The 17946-nt window shown below is 53.5% G+C and overlaps 1 protein-coding gene and 1 long non-coding RNA gene across 3 annotated transcripts in view; one reads left to right on the top strand and one right to left on the bottom strand.

Annotated features, from left to right (window-relative positions):
- Nucleotides 1–17946, top strand: part of ZBTB7C (zinc finger and BTB domain containing 7C) — a 352927-nt gene that overhangs the window by 214058 nt on the left and 120923 nt on the right. The gene's annotated exons all lie outside the window — the stretch shown is intronic.
- On the bottom strand, nt 2053–9485 carry LOC123588268. The gene is made up of 2 exons (XR_006707785.1): nt 7757–9485; nt 2053–6020 (listed from the first exon to the last, which is right to left on the bottom strand). It is a non-coding gene; the product is annotated as an uncharacterized LOC123588268 (long non-coding RNA).

Raw genomic sequence — 17946 nt, 5'->3', positions numbered from 1 at the left:
CCATCTGAGACGGGCTCAGGGGCCCCCTGATCAATAGGAAAGTGAGGTGCTAGTTAGCCGGGCGGGGAGGGATCGGTACCGCTTCAGCACCCGAAGGCGGTGCCTCTGGACCACTCCTCGCTGGTGGTGCAGTGGAGGACAGCTAAGCACTGAGGAACCCCATCGCTCAAGGGGCAGGCCGTGAGAACACCCTTGGTGGCTGACCTGAACGTTCACGGGTGTTGCTGGGGGAAGGTTGTCTTTGGGATGAGCACAGTTCAAATGGGGCTTTCAACGAATAGCTAACGGAATGACATTTCATTGCCGTCTGTGTTCATTCCCTGCACCTCACCTTCCTCTTGTCTGACCTGTGCTTGTTCTTCCACTCCACCCCCGTGCACCCATCCGACCAGCAGCCCTTGTGGCACAGACAGAGCCCCAAGGAGACGGGGCAGGAGCCCAGGAACAGCTGTCACACTCACCGGGGGCTGCTGAGGGTCTTTGCTCAGCCACTTCTTTTCCAGGCTTTCCGATTCCACAGCTGGGAAGCAGACCCACTAAAACTTCTCTGTTTCCAGTCTTCCAGAGTGAAGAAGGTGGGTAGAGAACAGTGCAAGAAACATTCTGGAGCCGCTCAGGGAAGGGGGAAGGTGTCCAAAGCCATTTCTAATGCTTGACGCAAAAGACACAGAACCAATCAATACCATTCTTTAGTGCCACTTCCACTAAAACATTTACTAGAAAACTGTCCCAGACAGGGATGATGATTTGCCCGAGGTCTCATTGGACAGATGACTAGATCTCATGTTTTAGCTCTTTAGTCTAAGGTCCTACCTGGAAGTTCAAAAGCCACCGTGACAGAACCCGGGCATTGGTCCAGCACTCTCTGGCCTCCAGAGCCCCTGCCTCCTCCAGAGACAGGGTGTCTGCCCCCTCATCTCATCATATGCACGTAACAGTTGGGCTGTTGTTGTTGTTGTTGTTGTTTGTAGGGTTTTTTGTTTTTGTTTTGTGTGGTTTTTTGTTCTGTTTTGTTTTTTGTTTGTGTTTGTTTTGAGAGAGAGAGAGCACTAATGGGGAAGAAGGTCACAGGGAGAGAGAAAGGGAGAAAATCTTGAGCTGGAGCCTGATACCGGGCTTGATCCCGTGACCCTGGGCTCATGACCTGAGCCGAAATCAAGAGTTGACCACTCAACCGACTGAGCTACCCAGGCACCCCTAACGGTTGGTTTTCATGTTTTAAAAAAATTATTAGTGAGATTGAGCAGTGAGCAGTGTAATTTTAATGAGCATTTATACTTCATGGTGTTTTCTTTTTTTTTTTTTTTATAAATTTATAGGAACTCTTTATACTGTAGGTGTAAATATATGTCTGTTACATATAACACAGTTACTTTCTCCCAGTCTCTTGACTTCCAACTTGGATTGTGGCATCTTTATGACATAAAAGTTTTTAACTTTTATTTAATCATATTCATCCCCCCCTCTTTTTTTCCCCCCTTATGGCTTTGGGTTTTGTGTCCCGCTTAGGAATACCTGCATGTTGACCATGTATTTGTCAAAAACACAAATTTGCTGGGGCGCCTGGGTGGCGCAGTCGGTTAAGCGTCCGACTTCAGCCAGGTCACGATCTCGCGGTCCGCGAGTTCGAGCCCCGCGTCGGGCTCTGGGCTGATGGCTCAGAGCCTGGAGCCTGTTTCCGATTCTGTGTCTCCCTCTCTCTCTGCCCCTCCCCCGTTCATGCTCTGTCTCTCTCTGTCCCAAAAATAAATGAACGTTGAAAAAAAAAAAAGATTTAAAAAAAAAAAAACACAAATTTGCCACAGCTTCACGATCTGAAAGCTTTGGTACAGAGATACAGGAAAGTTGTCTTGGAAGGAAGCAAACATTTTGCAAGGGCCTCTTTGCAAGGAGCCTCTGACCTGGGAAAGCTGTTGGCCTGCCCAGCCCTCGTCCTGAACGCCTCACACAGCATCCCAGGTTTTGTGCTAGGCTCTGCCCTTTGCTCCCTGCAGGTCGAGGTTTGGCTGATAAGCTCAGTGAATCAAATATTGGCTGTGCCCTCAGAGTATGTTTTCTTGGTCACCAAGGCCAAATCAAGGCACAGGGACCTGTTTTTTTTTTTTCCTTTTTGTAACCCTGTCCTCCTCCCCTTCCCCTTCCTCACTGTCTGAAAGGAATCCGAAGATCCTACTAACACTGATTGATGGGGGGCGGGCACCTTTATCTGTTGCTGCTTTTATGGGAAACTTTTCACAGAGCCGAGTTCAGAAAATTGTCTTTTCAAACATACCATTCGGTGTAATTTTATAAGATCTGCAGTAATTGCCCTAGAATCTTCTCAAAGAAACCTTGAAATCCAGTGGCTGCTGTGTTATGAAAGAAGCAAGAAGCCTGGGGTAACCAGAAAAGCACTATTAATCCTGTTGGGGCTCATCTTTACTAATTCATTGTTTCTGGCAAGAGGGGAGAAAGATTGCTTTGAAAAGCTTCTTGGAAGGACCCTGGATCTATTGGCATGCACGCGCTACACACACACACACACACACACACACACACACACAGAGCCTAGCAATGCAGAGGTCTGTATTTAACATTTCCAAGTAGGTAACTCAAGAATTAGGTCTGTGCTGAGTCTTGCTGCCTTTGGGGTCCCCATATCATAGTGCCAAATGCTTTCAGGATTTTTTTTTTTTTTTTTTTTGTGGCAGGGCTGAGTCACACTCACCTCCAAAGAGAGAGGCAAACATGGAGGCCTCAGTAAGGGAGCAGCTGGTAGGGAGAAGGAGCTGGGCCAAAGGCTCAGAATAGCCAGTTATGCTGCCAAAGGGTGAAAAGGGCAGAGGAAATGGGTAGGCTGGGGCCCCGTGGGAGGGGCAGCCCGGACAGGGAGGGGAAGCGAGGGTGGGTAGGTGGCTGTGGCCTGGAGATCTCTTGTCCATGAGAAGTTTTCAAAGTGGAGATTCAGGAGTGGGCGGGGAAGCCTCTGAGGGTGGGGGAAGGGTCAGGACTTTGCCTCTGGCCAAGGAGGGACCGGACACAGAGCTACCTCCGGATGGCCATTGTGCAGAGAGAGCAGACACAGATCATTCTGGTGGAAGGGTGGAATGGGGTTTAGCAGGCCAGGGAGAGGCAGGGCCTGCTGAGGCATCCCCTTGCTCAGCATACAGGAGGTGCCCCATGAGTGTCAGTGTCCTCGCTGGCTGAGCCCCAAAGGCTTTGCTCCAGGTGGACAACAGCTTCCAGGGCCACTTTAGCAAAACCATCACCAAGTATTTCTTGAGCACTTACTGGGTGCTGAGTGCTGGACCGGGCTCTGCAGAAAAGACAAGTGACGTGTAACAAGCAAACATGGCGAGGACCATCAAATCGGAGCCCTTGGCAGCCTCTCCCAATCCGATAGCCAGCCAGAATCCCAGAAGCTCAGGAACTGAAAGACATCTTTCAGAGATCAGTAGGTTGGATCGTCTCCAGGGCTTGGATTTCACTCTGTCATGCCTGCCAACCTCTGAGTGAACATTGAAGGTACCGGGAGCTCATTGCCTACCGAGGCCCCCCCCCACCCCCGTTTCATCGTTGGGCCGCACTGCGCCGTAGGAGGGTGGTGAGCCGGGAGAGCACCAACTGAGAGTCAGGGGCTCCGGGCCCAGCTCCCCCACTTGGATCTTGGAAAGCCACTTAGTGCCTTGGCCTCCTGGTCTCCGTCTCCGGAGTCGACAGCACAGCCCCCGCCCCGTCTGCCTTGCAGGGCTGTGGTAACAGAACCTTACACTCCAGGCTGTGGTCAACCGTTCACAGAGTGCTTTACCTGCCCAACGGGCCTCGCTGGGCCGCAGTGGGGAGCACTGGAGTTAAACGAGCATATGGATGCTTCTTTAGCCTCTGCTCTCTTTGCACCAACTTGCTCTTAATGTCATCTGCACAGAGCCCTGCAAAGAAGCCTTTGTTAGGCCATTTGTCTGCATTTTGTCGGTGAGTTAACCCAGGCTCCGAGAAGTTACGTGACGTGTCCAAGGACACACATCCAGCCTGTGATGGTGGAGCCGAGACAAAAGTCTCTGGGGAATCCAGCCCCCTAGGCTTCCCACCCCAATACTGCACCTGTCTCAAGGGAGATCAAGACTCAAATACCAACCGTAAGACCTGTCCACTGTACTGGCTCACTCAGCAGGTGCCGCTGCTTTAAACCCTTCCCCCACAACAACGGGGGGAATACCCCAGCTACCTTTTATCGAGTGCCTGCCACGTGCCTGGCCCATAACCTCCCGTGTCCTCAGCAGCCCGTCCCAGAAGCACCCACTAAACAAAGTGGGCGATGCCTATTGTGAGTCCAAGAGAATTCCTAACGTGGCTCCCAGAAAGCGAGAGATGCCCTGGAGGTTGCTTGTTTTCATCTTTTAAAAGCAATGCGAGTGTTTCGTTCTTCTCCGTAGTCACCTCTAGTTTTTAACCTAAAAGGAATGCATTTTGCACAAACAGTTGAGTAAAACTGAGCACCAGAAAGATCTGCCGCCTCGCATGTTGTGCCTTTGCGTCACTTCTGCCGCACACCCCGGGGTGTAAGCCACAGACACGCATTCCGTCTCATCTTCGTGACCATCCCATGCGGTGGGTATTTTCAGGTCCGCTTGACGGATAAAGATCTGAGGTGCAGAGTGGTTGAGCAGGGCGCCCTAGGTCAGCTAGAAGGAAAAGGGCAGCCCCGGGACTCAGGTGCAGAACCCTCTCCGTTGTGTGACAGGCAGTGCCCGCCACCCCCCCAGCGTGGTAGATCCCATGATGTAGACTCAAAAGACCCTAGTGGAGGTGGGGAGGAAGGCTTCCTGAACGAGCTGGGGACCTGAGTTAGGGGCCGGAGCCGGGGCACTGGCAGAGGGAATACGCAGGGCTGTATGAGCAACACCTCGGGATAGGAAGGAAGTTGCCTGGCTGGAATCACAGGGAAGGGCAGGCGGCGGGAGGAGAGGAGGAGGTGGCTGAAGAGTCCGTGGGCCCAGAATGGGGGTGAGGGGCTCTGAACATTGGTCGGGCCACCCTGTTTGTCCTCGGGGATGCAATGCCCATCGTGTTCCTCCAAGCCCTGCCGCTGGCCACCTGTGACAACACAGCCCCCATGTGCCGGAGGCACTGGGGTCCCCTCTTTTCCTCCTCTTCCTGCGAGGACTCCTCTCTCTTTTCCCCTAATATGCTGCTTCAGCAGCCCTCTGCAGGAGGCCCCTTGCCTTCAGTAACCAGGGACACTGAACCCCCCACAGGACTGGCTTTCCCCATGATGGCATCCAAGCCCCCATGCTGGAATTCACACCTCCACAATATCCCCCTGAAGGAGGCAGGCCTTTCGGCAGGTGCCAACCTGAGAGCCTGAAACGTTGAGGAGCTGGGCTTCCTGGCTTTGCAGACAAAGGACAAATGTGGCCGGATTCCACTGGTATGAAATCCCTAGAGCAGGCAAACTCATAGAGACAGAAAGTAGATGAGAGGCTACCAGGGCTGGAGAGAGGAAGGAATAATTGAGAAGTTATTGCTCAATGGTTAGTTTTTGTCTTGAGTTGGTGACAAAGATTTTGAAATAGCGGTGACGATCGCACAGTGCTGTGGCTAGAATAATGCCGCCGAACTGTGCCCCCAAATGGTGAAAATGGCAACTTTAGTGTTATATATATTTTATCACAGTTTTTAAAAACTACTCTCAGATAAGGAGGTAATCAAAGAATCTCCGTCACAAAAATATGGGGAACATGCATTATGCAGGTATGTCGGACAGGTAAGCCATAAACGCACCTTTGAATCCAGGCCCCAGCAGGTGTTAGCTTTGTGGCCTTGAGCAAGCTCCTCACCTCCCTTTACCTGAGTTTCCTCACCTGTCACGTGAGGTTATTGGGAGGCTTAGACGCACTGGGCATGCGTGTGGCTGGAACAGAGCAATGAAGAACAGTGATGAGTGGCCGTCATGGCTGTGATGATCGTGTTGGTCATTATCATGAAGCAGCTGGGGTTCACAGAGTTAGGGACGGGAGTCAGGCTGGCCGGCGTCCTGGGCTCTGTTGGCAGGTTGATCTTGAGGGTAGTGAGAAGGGTGTGGAAGGGGAGGGGGGAGGGCTGGGGAGCAGCGCTTGGAAGTTCATGTGCAGTAGATAGAGTGGCAGGCTTTGTCCCCTGAGGGGTCCCCTGGCAGTAGGGCAAGGAAGAGAGCAGGTCCCGATGAGGTGTGGGGGGTTTGACCCCTGAAGGGCCGGGCTCCCTCACTCTGCTCTGGTGTGCTCCCTGGAGGTGCACAAGGCCACAGAAAGTGGGGGACTCTACAGGGTTACTCATGCCCCTTCTTGAACACTCACCGTCCTCTCGAGAATAGCCTAAGGTGGAGTGTTAGCCCCAAAGACATGAGTAACTGGAATAATCAGTAACTTTGTGCTCTGGGTAGAGCGGTTCAGAGCTGGGGGCCAACAGGAGACAGGATGCTATCTCTGATTGGCTGTGTGAACTTCCCCTTGCTGGTCTGCACATGTCCACCTCTGTGAAATGAAGGGCTGGTGTGTCCCTTCCACCAGGAATACTGGTGGATTTTGTGACCTTACTTGTTTGTAAGAATGTCTTCAAATAGAAAGGGTGATGCCGTGACTTGATCAGCAACAAGGTTTACAAAAGTGTTTCGGTTTAAGATTTTACTGACAAGAGATACAGCTTTGCTCCCTTTACCAGCTGGATGGCTTTGGGAAGGTCACCTGAACTTTCTGTGCCTCAGTTTCTTCTAGTGCAATATAAGGACAAGAACAATCCCAGTTCGGGGGCAGGGGGACAGGGGGCAGCTGGAGAGAACTAAGTGAGTTAATATGTGTGAAATCATTGGAACGGTGCCTAGCACACAGGAGGGGTTTAACAAATGTGTGGAGCTCTTTGCATAGGAAGAGCTCTGTGCGAGCTTCCTACAACATCCAGAGAAGGCAGAGGGCCATTCTCTGCATGTCAGGGGCTTCTTAACCTTTGCTTAGTGGTGCAAGACAATCTCCCATGAAACAATAGCCAACAAGGGAATGCATCATCCAAGTGCATGAGTGTAAGTGCTGGAGGGGTTCTCGGGGGGGGGGGGGGTCGGGAAAGCAGGAGGACAAGGAGAGCACTTGGCCGGGGCCGTGGGTAGGCAGAGAACGAGAGAGGGGAGGGGACCTCTCCCTAGCGTGAGTGTATGTGTGTTTGCACTCATGTGTGTGTTTGCTGAAAGAGCATGGACGGTGGTTTACCCCCGAATGGGAAGTCTGGGCCTTGAGACCCCTAGGCAGTTCCACAGTTTGTGTCACGGCCACATGCACTTCTCCTGCCTGTGGCTGTGAGCGGGAACTTGCCTGCGTGGAGCACGGGAGCAAGCCCTGGTGCATAACCCGGGGTGTGATTAATTTAATTATTTCAAAAGCCCCTTTGGTATTTCACGAGGGTCATGCCCCTAGCTGTGGGCTTGAATACCACTGCAGCAGGTTTCAATAAAATCAATTAATTTAATTTGATTTGGTTTTATGTACTTGGAGCTGGTGCCTCTTGAACTCAGTGTGAAAATTATTGCAGAATAAAAATGCATATTAGTACTCAAGCCCAGTGTCCTTGGGCTCTGTTCAGGGAGCCTGCAGCGCTGATCACAAAAGCAAACCCCCCCTCCCCCCCGCCCCGGTCTGGCAGGGACTTCTGCCCACGGCTCCACCATTCACCCCTCCAGCTTTGGACAGTGTTGGTGGAGGTTGTGTGGGCTGTTTTTATGGCTCCTTCACCTCCAGAAGCGCTTTCTTACCTGGCGGTGAAGCGAATGCGTTTCCATTTTGCTTTCATGAAAGGAGCTCAGACAGGTTTGGATTGGCCTCGGTCACCAGCTTCCTGGTCTGTTGTTAGCTAAATTAAATGGAGGCTGTATGCTGCTGCGGACTGAACCTTGGCTGCGCCCCCGAAGAGACCCGTGAACTTGGGCAAGTCTCCTCACTTCTCTGTGTTTTTGTCTCTTGTCCTCAAGTGAGAGGGTTGGATGCCTGCTTCAAGGCTCCTTCCAGCGCAGGGTCATATTCCACGGGACAGCTGCTTGTCCAGGGTGGAGCCCTGCCTCCTTCCTGCTCCCCTCCAGAGGGCTCTGAGCCAGCTCACAGAATGGTCCATGGGCCGGAGCCCTGCCTGCACCTCCCAGCAGGAGCGGCTTCTCCCCCACATTCCTACAGGTCAGAGCAAGTATTGTTTTCAAGAAGGGTGGAGGGTGGCAGCCCAGGGGGCCAACCCTGTCATTTCACAGACGAGGGAACTGGGTTCCAGAGTCGCACGGCCATAGCCGCGGGCATGGACCGTGTTCAGCCACATTCACCGTCATTATAAAGGGTGGAGATTTCGCTCAGCCTGCGTTTTCCAACTGTCCTTTTCATTCCTCTTTTCCTGTCAGGATGGGAGACGGCCAAGCCATCTTTGGGGCCTCCCCGGTAAAGCAGATGCTGACACCAGCTGTTCAGGAGCCACTTTGTCCCTCCCAAACCCAGTGGCTGCCCCCCCTTCCCCCGTGATCCTGGTGGGAGAGGGCTGGGGGTGCATTCCAAAACATCCCCCACCCCACCGCACCCCACCGCTGCCCGACATTCCGCCCGGCCCCTCCCACTGCCCCTTCTCCTGACCTGGAATTTGGCACTGAGCTCGGATCCCCTTGACTTAGTGACATGTTTCGCACACAAGTCCTAGCTCCTCAACACTCCTCCAAGGCAGAGACTGAATCTGTCCTTCGCATCCCCATCCTCTTTACTCCTCTGCACCTCTCACTTACTGGCAGGAACCTCTGATGCGCTGAGAACTGCCCCACACATCGTTCTCACATCTCATTTAATCCCCGCACTGGCTCTGCAGAGCGAGAAGTACCGTCCCCTGTCTGGCCACGGCTCAGAGAGAACGTCACACAGCTCCTAAGTGACAGGGCTGGGACTCAAAGCCACCATCTCCCTCCCAAGACTCTTGCACAACGCCGCCGAGTGTCCTCCCTTGCACAGAATAGGTGTTTAACAGATCTTTAATGACAGATTACACTATATTTCCCTTTGCCAACAGCAAATGCCCCCGGAGAGATGATGGTGATGATTACTAATGCTGCTACTAATAGTAATAATAATAATTGTTATTACCTATGAAGCAACTATTAATGTGTCATGCACCAAAACTCGCAGTGCCGGGAGAGGTGGGGACTGTGATCACCTCCACTTTACAAATGCAACAGCTGAGGCATAGAGAAGTGACTTGTCTAAGGTCACCCAGAAAATAAGTGGGCTGGGCTTCAGTCCCGGGGCCCCTAGTCTCCCCGTTCTAGTGAGATCTCCAGGCGAGCTGGAGTCCTCTGCCTTTGGCTCTGCGTGGCTCTAGATTTGAGGTGGAAGGTGCCGCTGTCAGGCCTGTTGGTGGGGTGGTGTTTGCCCTCAGGGGCGCCTGCAGCTGGCACTGCCCTCCGCCCAGCTGATAGCTGCAGCCTGGCAGGCTGCCTGCCTGGCCCACACCGCTCTGGCACGAAGCCTGGCCCGATGGGGGAGGGTGGGGCCTGGGGGGAGGCGGGCAGGGGGATGGGGCGGAGGGGGCGGGGGTCCGGCTCTGCGTTGCCGCCCGCGGCCCTCGGGCCCCTGCCGCACCCCAGCCGCCCCTCTCCGGGGTCGGCACAGTCCCCGCCGGGGCCGGCGCCGGCTCTCCGGCGTTAACCGCGGGCGGGGGAGGCGGGAGGGTGAGGAGGTCGGGCGGGGGCAGTGGGAGAATGCGGAGGGGAGGGCCGGAGACACAGGCTGGGGCCGCGGAGAGGGGCTCGGGGAGCACAGCGGGGAGGGGCCGAGGGCGCCGGGTGCCGGGGAGGAGAGGGTGCGTGGACGCCGCGGGGAGGGAGGGGGCGGGGCGCCGGGTGGGGGCGAGCAGGGAGGGGCGGGGGGGGGGGGCGGCGCCCGGGCCGGACCTGGGAGGGGGCGGCGCGGGGAAGGGGGCTGCGGGCGGGCTGGGAGTCCGGAGTGCCTGTGGCCGGGGCGGAGCGGCTGTGGTTACATCACGTTCCCGAATCTGCTTTCTCAGGGATCAGGCCAGGGGGGCTGGCGGGGAGGGAGAGGTGGGCGAACCAGTCTGAACTGGCCGGGCAACTCGAGGGGGCGTGGGCCCGGCGAAATAGGGTGCTGCCCGGCACCCTCTATTCTCATGACGCCCGGGAATTTTTCTGTGAAGCCGCCCCGTTTGTTTTACAGTTCCCCCAAACCCAGCCCCACCCTCTCCCTCCCTCCCTCGTCTCCCGTCGCCCTCCCTCCCCTTCCCTCTTCTCCCCTCCCCTCTCCTCTCCGGGTTGGCTCTTCCCGAGGAATCGGTTAGCCAAAGGGAGGCACCAAGCTCTTGCCCTCAGCTGGCCCCACTCCCACCCTCGCCTGGAGGACTCTTGTGCGTGCCCTCCTTTTCTCTTTCCCCGCACCCCTGCCCCTCCCCAGGCTGTCTGGGGTATCTTGAAGGAGCTTAGTGAATCATCGCCAGAGGCCCTCCCTCCCATGCCAGTCCTTTACTGTCCCTTCAGGGTCCCCCCTTCTCCTGTGGCCTCAGGGGCCTAGTGCCTACAGGCTGCCAGGCTCCTGCTGGCAAAGAGGCAAGACCCAGGCAACCTTAGCAGGGTAAGAAGCTCACCCTTCTCCAGGGTGTCTGCATTTTGCAGGGAGCTTCCCGAAATGGTACACACATACACACACACACACACACACACACACACACACAGAGCCCAGGCCCCAGTTCCTCTCAAATGATGGAATTACAAAGACTGGGAGCTGGATTTGGGGGAGGGGATATTTGAGGCAGGGGAGGCTTTTCAAGGGCCCTGGGATCACATCAAGAAGGCCACCACAGCCCCTCTTACACCCGCCACTGCCCTGCCCCTGTGTCTCTCCCAGTGGCCAGTTCAATTTCTAATTCATCCCCTGAGGCTGTGAGTTCTTCCATTTCCAAGTGACAAACTGGACACCCTGGGGTTTGTGACTGTGGGAAGTTTCGTGGGTTGCTGAGTTTGTGTTTGTCATAAACTTGGAACTCTTTGACCAAGATTACCACTATCAAGACTGTTATCAAATCGATTCAATCCCTGGGATCTTTAACAGAACTGGACCACAGGCACCAGCATCCCAGTCCCGGATTTTGTAGACTGAAGCCGTTGAGACCCAGAGAGGTAAGTGACCTGCCCAAGGTCACACAGCTTGTTAGTAGCGCAGCTGGAACTCTAATTCACCTCCTAGCTCCCTGGCCAGCATGCTTTAATTTTAGGGTTAGCTCTGTGGTTGGGACCTAGCTTAGCACCAGGGAGGCACAGAGATGAATGGATGAGGCCTCAGTGAGGAAGCTAGAGAAATACATCACTTGGGAGAAGTGAGAAGACCCGTGCACCCCCACGAGCTTGGGACTCTAGCGTCTCCCCACTGAGTGTGCTGGTGAAATGTCTCTCCAGGGTAGTCGGAGATCCATTAGGATTCTAGCATCAGCTTTGGTCACCTCGAGCCCGGTCATTATGCCCAAGGAAACTGTGGGTCTGGAGGTAGGTATCAGCATGAGCCAAATTGGCAAGTACAGATCAGAGCAATCAGTGCTGTGACTCTTTTCCATTCATTGCCCTCAGCCAATATCAGAAAAGGTTGCAAAAGACCGAGGCATGTCTGTTCCTGCGGGGACTCTTGTCATCCTGGGGCCCTGCCAGGCATTGTGTTAGGAGACCATGGCCCCACACATCCAGAAACTCCGGACTGGAGGCCCCTGTTGTTGACTCGGAGCTGCCCCAGCCCTTGGGGTCCTGCCTGCAGGGTGTTGGCTATTTTTGAGCACGGGGTCAGGAAGAGCAAAAGGAGGAGAAATTCAAGACAGTCGGGCTACGATGATCAGTTTTAGCAAAGGATTTGCAGAGGAAATGGACCGAAATGAGTGGTTAAAATAAATAATACTTTTGGTTACAGTAGAAGCTCGTGAACTTGGACCTCAGTGATTTGGAATTTCGGATAGTTGAGCTTGGCTGTGGTGAGGTTCACCTTTGCACTGCCTGTGAACACGGCCCATCATAGATAAACAGCACACACATGACTCAGAGTGAGGAGGAAGGTGCGTGCATTATTGTGATAACGAATTTTGACTGGAAGCAGGTCGGCTCCGTTCACCTTGCTAAACATTTTATTTACAAACATTTATTGGGCACCTTCTACATGCTAGGCCCTGTGCTAAGTGCTAAATTAATAAACATTAAGTTTTTTAATCCTTCTCAAGAGGATTCCTTGTGAGGTAAGAATGATCATTCTTCCCAGTTTACAGACAGGGAAACTGAGGCTGGTATTAGAAAACTACCAGGATTCACACCAGGGCAGTCTGGTTCCAGCGTTCATGCTTTTAATTGCCAGATTTTATGTGTTAGGGCAAAGGGGATAGGATAGGGGAGAAAGAAAAAAGAAAAAATAGGATAGGCCATGACCTCTACTCCCCCCAGATGCTTCGGAGCTAGTGGTAGAGGTAAACACAGGGCCTGGCATAGAGTAGGTGCTCAGTAAGTGAATTTGTTAGTTAAGCGATGGTGAGGACATGGGTTGAACTGTTTGAAGGCAGGAATCTCCCTGCGTCCCCTGCCCCATTCCAGTAATGCCTGTACATAACAGACATCGAATAACCAAGAGAACCGTGGGGACTGAGGGTGGAAGAGGTCACTAGTCTAGTCCTGGCATCTTTCAGTTGAAGGGACTGGCCCGGGAGAGGGGAAGGGATGTGCCTGGGGCGGCAGGGGTCTCTGGTCCGTCGCTCCCTCTGCTCCACATTCTGATTGGCTGCTTGGGAGCAGATGCACTGAGAAAGATGCAGGTAAGAGCAGTTGACCCGGCCTCATTTTCCCCAGGCCCCTGGTTCTCACGCCCACCTCTGGACACTGGCCTTCACCTTCATGTTCCCCCTGAGACCGCCCCTTTCCCCCTCCCCCAGCACTAAAACAGGGCCTTCAAGGCCTTGAGATGGGTGAACCAAGCAGTGAGGCGAAGACCATGCTTGGCCCTCTTCCTCTGGGCCTCTCCTTGCTATCCTCTACCTTTGGAGTCTGCCTTCTTCTGTTCCCACCACGGCAGGGCAAGAGGGACAGGGGACACTCATTCCACGTGTTTGTTGAATGAACAAACGCCCCGCCACACCGCCCACGCCCACCAGCAACCGTTCAGAGCTGTGCGGCTCTAGCCCCAGCACACTCGCTCCAGATTCATAGATGGGAGAGTCCAAAGGGCCTTCAAGTTCATTGTCTCCCCCATTCTCCCCTCCCCCCCCCACCCAAGGCCTTCATTTTACTGATGAGAATAGTGAGCACCTGTAAGCAAGAAGTATTTGGTCAAGGACATGCAGGCCCATAGAGGCAGAGCTGGGCCAAGAAACAGGAGTCCTGCGTCCCAGTTCAGAGCCTGCGCTGAAGCGCATGGGCCTGTGGCTTTTGGGAAACCGTGTTCAGCCTGTAGCCTGTTAGGGCCAGCGTCATGAGAAAGCCAGCCACGGCTTGTTTGCCTGACACTTTTGCAGCCCTCCCCAAAGGCAAACCACCTGTCATTCCTGATGGGTGCCCTTGGCAGCAGCTACAACAAATCCACCAAAGCAAAGAGGAGAAGGAGAAGGAGGGCCAAGCCCAAGCCGGCGGGGGAGGGGGAGCGGGTGTCTGCCCCTGCTGGGAACCTGGGCACATTGAACTTGTCCGCTTGTCCGGCTCAGATACCATCTCGTTCCTGCTTGGCACACGTTTATCGAGCCCATGTGTTCCTCCTTGGCAAGACCTCGAAGGGAAAGGAAGTGGGACCATCCCCAGACCCTGGGGAAGGTGCCCGCTCCCCACCCTGATCTGGCTCCAGCCCCTCCCTCCACCCCCAGCGGTGCCGCTGGGCTGATACTGAGTAGGATTAGAATTTTCTTCTGTGGGACGGCGGAGCACACACACTTGGGATCTTGCGATTATTCTGTCCTTGTTTGGGGGCTGCAGAGTCAGGCTTTGAACTGGGAGTTTGGGTTGAACACGCTCATAGGGCACCTGATAGGTGTCAGGACTGTTCTAAGCACTCTACCGATATCGGCTCGGGTAACGCACCCAACGCCTTTTACAGATGAGGAACCTGAGGCAGAGAGAGAACTTACCTAAGGTCACACAGTGAGTGATCGCAGAGCCAACATTCGGGGTCTAGCTCCAGCGTCCACACTCGCATCTGGGATCACAGGCTGCCTTTCCCCTGGGACAACCGGATCTTTGATGGTTTGACAAATAATTCCACCAGCCCAGATCTGTCTCCCCATCTGTCGACTGGAGATCCCACCCGTAACCCCGTGGTCCCCCCTCAGATGGCAGCCTTGGGTCATGCGAAGGTCTCTACAGACAGGAGGGCTGGTTCTTATCTGACCACGTTCCCCGAAGAGGGTGATTTATCCACCTGCTGTTTATTCTTTCACAGTGCCGCAGGCGCTGGAAGCAATAGCAGGAGGGGCCAGTGACTTCCCAGGGAGGATGCTGGACCCCCTTTGCCCACCGTGACCTTCTCATGTTCAACCCCAAACCAAACAGACCAGGTGTGTGTTATTTGTATGACATTTCTCTTATCGTGGTAGTTGTATGGTTGTTCTTGCTGTTAGCGCCCTTGTATATTGAGCGGCTCGCCTTGGTGAGTATAACAAATGCCGCATACAGGAGGCCAGCTGAGGCCCCTGAAGCTCTGTCCCCCGAGATTCGGTGGCCCCTCTGCCCCCCTCTCCATTTAGAATCACAACATGCCCGATCTTAAGCACTAGTCAGCTTTCAGCTAAAATGCTGGCCTGTGTTCAGAAGATGCCTGATCCCACCCCCAAAGCTTAAATCTGGGGAAACCGTCTGCGTGACGACAGGTAGGTGCCATGCCTGCCAAAGGACACCCGGACAGGCCCCTGAAGGGGCTCCCTCTGCTCTTCTCAACCCTCCTCTCTCCTCTTTATTGCCCAACATCATCCCTGAGCCAGAAAACAGGCATTTTCTAGGGCACTTAAACTTTACTTTAGAATTTCACATTCCCTGCGGCTCCCAAGTACCTTGATTTCCACCCCCGCACCCCCTTCCAACTGAAGCAAGGAAAGGGGGAAAGGTGTGATGGTAAAAACTGGCATAATTGGAGCTCAGAAAGATGTTACAAGGCTTCTCATCCTGTGTTTGGACAGTGCTTATGTTCTTTTTTCTTTTTTTTTTTAATGTTTATTTTTGAGAGAGAGAGATGGAGCGTCAGCAGGGGAGGGGCAGAGAGAGAGGGAGACACAGAATCGGAAGCAGGATCCAGGCTCTGAGCTGTCAGCATAGACCCCGACGCGGGGCTCGAACTCACGAGCTGTGAGTTCATGACCTGAGCCGAAGTGGGTCGCTCAACCGACCGAGCCACCCAGGCGCCCCTTGTGTTCTTAAAATGGATATAGAGTTAATTTTGACCAATCACAGCAGCTAAAATCTGGTGGCCACCTCATGTGGCCAAGGAAAATGAGTAATGTTCAATTCATTACCAGGAGGCAGCAAGAAAAGAAAATGACAGTCCCTTCTGGGCGCCATATTCTTCGAGTGCTTTCTTTTACATACGAGACTTAACTGGAGCCTCAGAACGCTTCTATAAGGCAGGACTTGCCCATTTGACAGACCGGAAAACTGATGCCTGAAGAGGGAAGTAGGAAGTGGTAGAGAACAGGAAAAGTGGAGCCCCATGGGGCTGGTGTACCTCCCCTAGTCTTGATGGTTGGGCGTCTTGGTATGGAATCTATGGCCGTCCTGGACTGAGCACACCCGTCTCCGTGGTGTTCGTTCTGGGTGCGGATCTTAAACCCAGATCTATCTTCTTCCTTGTTTTCCGCTTGCTTTATTGTCTCTTCCTAATTTTTTTTTTTTTTTTTTTTTACATACGTTTGCCTACAAATGTACTTGTAGGCACGTTTGTAAGCTGGTTCAAATCGTTTCCGGAGAAGATGGGCTAGAAATGCACACAGTCGTCCCCAGGATGTCATTGTTAATCATTTCATAAGGTCTCCTGTGGGGGAGATGGTTGCAGATTAGGCAATAGTTTCCTTAGTAACCTTAGACACACCCTATTTCCTTAGGGATAAGGCGAGGGTGCCGGTCTTTAGGGGCTCTGAGGAGCCTTGCAACTCTGACGGGCTGAGGGAGATCTGAAAGTCTGGTGTTTCTAGAATAGCCCTGGCTGCCCTAAACCAGTGGTTCTCAGCCTGGGCGGACGAGTAAAACACGGAACCTCGAAGCGTCTGTCTTTCCCCACGGAGATAACCACGCCATAGTAATGTTACGGCAGCAAGAAGGAAATAATTGGCATCTTCAAAGCAGTAAAGTCCATATAATGTAACAGAGAATATTACGAGGACAGGGAAGCATCACTTAATTGGCTTCCTCCTCTATCTGGGACAGAGCCAAGAACCTGAGTGGAACATAAAACCATACTGAACCCCCAAGAAGTCACAGAACAGGTTGTCATGCTCATTTCCTGGGGCCCGTGTGACTGGGGGGCCCATCGGCTCTTGTTTCATACACAATTCTAACTTACACAGTTTTTTGGTTTCCAACCTACATCACGGAACCAGCTGGAGCAGATGAGAACACAGGATGGAGGGTGGCTAACGCAAACTCAGCTTTGCATCAGCTCTTTCCGTGTTTGGTGGCTCACGGAAGCAGCACTGCCTGATGCCTGGCACTGTGGGGCGGGCGAGCGGCTCTCGAACTTTCTGTTATGCAAATGTCTTCAGATTGTTTAAGCAATTCCCATAAGGGACTAGGGCTTGAACATCTTTGCAGTGATGATGTGGTTTGGAGGGTGTCTTGCTTAATCTGAATACCCAGATGCCAGCCAGAGGCACCTGCAGGTAAGAGGTGACGCGAGATAGCAAGAAGCAGGGAAGGGGCATGGGGGACGTGCGTCATGGAAGGGTGCTCACCATCAAATGGCTAGTGAGGAAAACGGGGTGAAAACAAGTGCCTTGAATAACAATAGAATCCTAAACACATAAGGTTATTCTCAATGTATGTGATGACTTTGAAGATTAAGAGACACAAAGTTTTATTTTCTGAAATGAAAGGAAATGCCAGAGCCGAGAGGACTGTAGAGTCGGGAGAGCGACCCTCTGAGAACTGACCAGGGTGGATTTCTTCCACCCCCATGGAAGAAAGACAGTTGTGGGGTTGGCCTGGTTTCTGGAGTGCGGTCACTAGCCACAGTCTCCTGGGATCCCCATTCTCCCTGGCCAAGCTCAGCCCTCACGCTGCCCCAGAGGGCAGACCCTGTCTTCCATGCCTGGGTTTCCTTAAGGCTCACTGAGTCCTTTGCGAGAGGTTCCTCTCATTCCCTCCAGGGCCTGGGATCCAACCCAGACTGTTTCCTCCTGCCTTAACTGACCTCCTAGCTGTTCAGATAGACTCCTGACCCCTATTTGTGCCTGCTTGGTAGGATCCCAGGCGACAGGGCCACACGTCTGGCATCGTGCCTAGCCGTGACCTTGCTTGCTTACTTGGAACTCAGGCAGCGTGCTGTGCCCAAAGACTTCTCAGATTCTGTGTCCGCTCGGCCTCTGGACTTGACAAGACTGGCGTAGTCCTCCCCTTCAGGTTTTCCCGGCCACAACCTCATCTGCGACCTCATCTATCCCCACCTCCCCGGCCCTGTCCTCGGGGTTGGCCATCACTACTGCCCGCTGCGTTTCTTGCTTTCCAGGCCCTGGGGTTTTCAGATCAAGATCAAAACCCCAGAGGAGGGATGCACTGAAACAACCACTGATTTCAGTTAAGGGCCATGATCCCACCTGCACGTGAACTTCACAAGAACATTTCATGAGGCACTGAACCTTGGCCTCAAAGACTATAGCCAAATTCCAAAGACACTTGGGTCATGCCTCTGAATGTACGCTCGAGTGAGTGGCTCAGGGTGGATTGATTCACAGCGCCAGTGGCTACTGCCCCTTTTTGTA

Source organism: Leopardus geoffroyi, chromosome D3, assembly GCF_018350155.1.
Source record: "Leopardus geoffroyi isolate Oge1 chromosome D3, O.geoffroyi_Oge1_pat1.0, whole genome shotgun sequence".
Classification (NCBI taxonomy): Eukaryota; Metazoa; Chordata; class Mammalia; order Carnivora; family Felidae; genus Leopardus; species Leopardus geoffroyi.
Note: the sequence above shows the minus strand (reverse complement) of the source record. Positions and strands in the feature narration are given on the sequence as shown.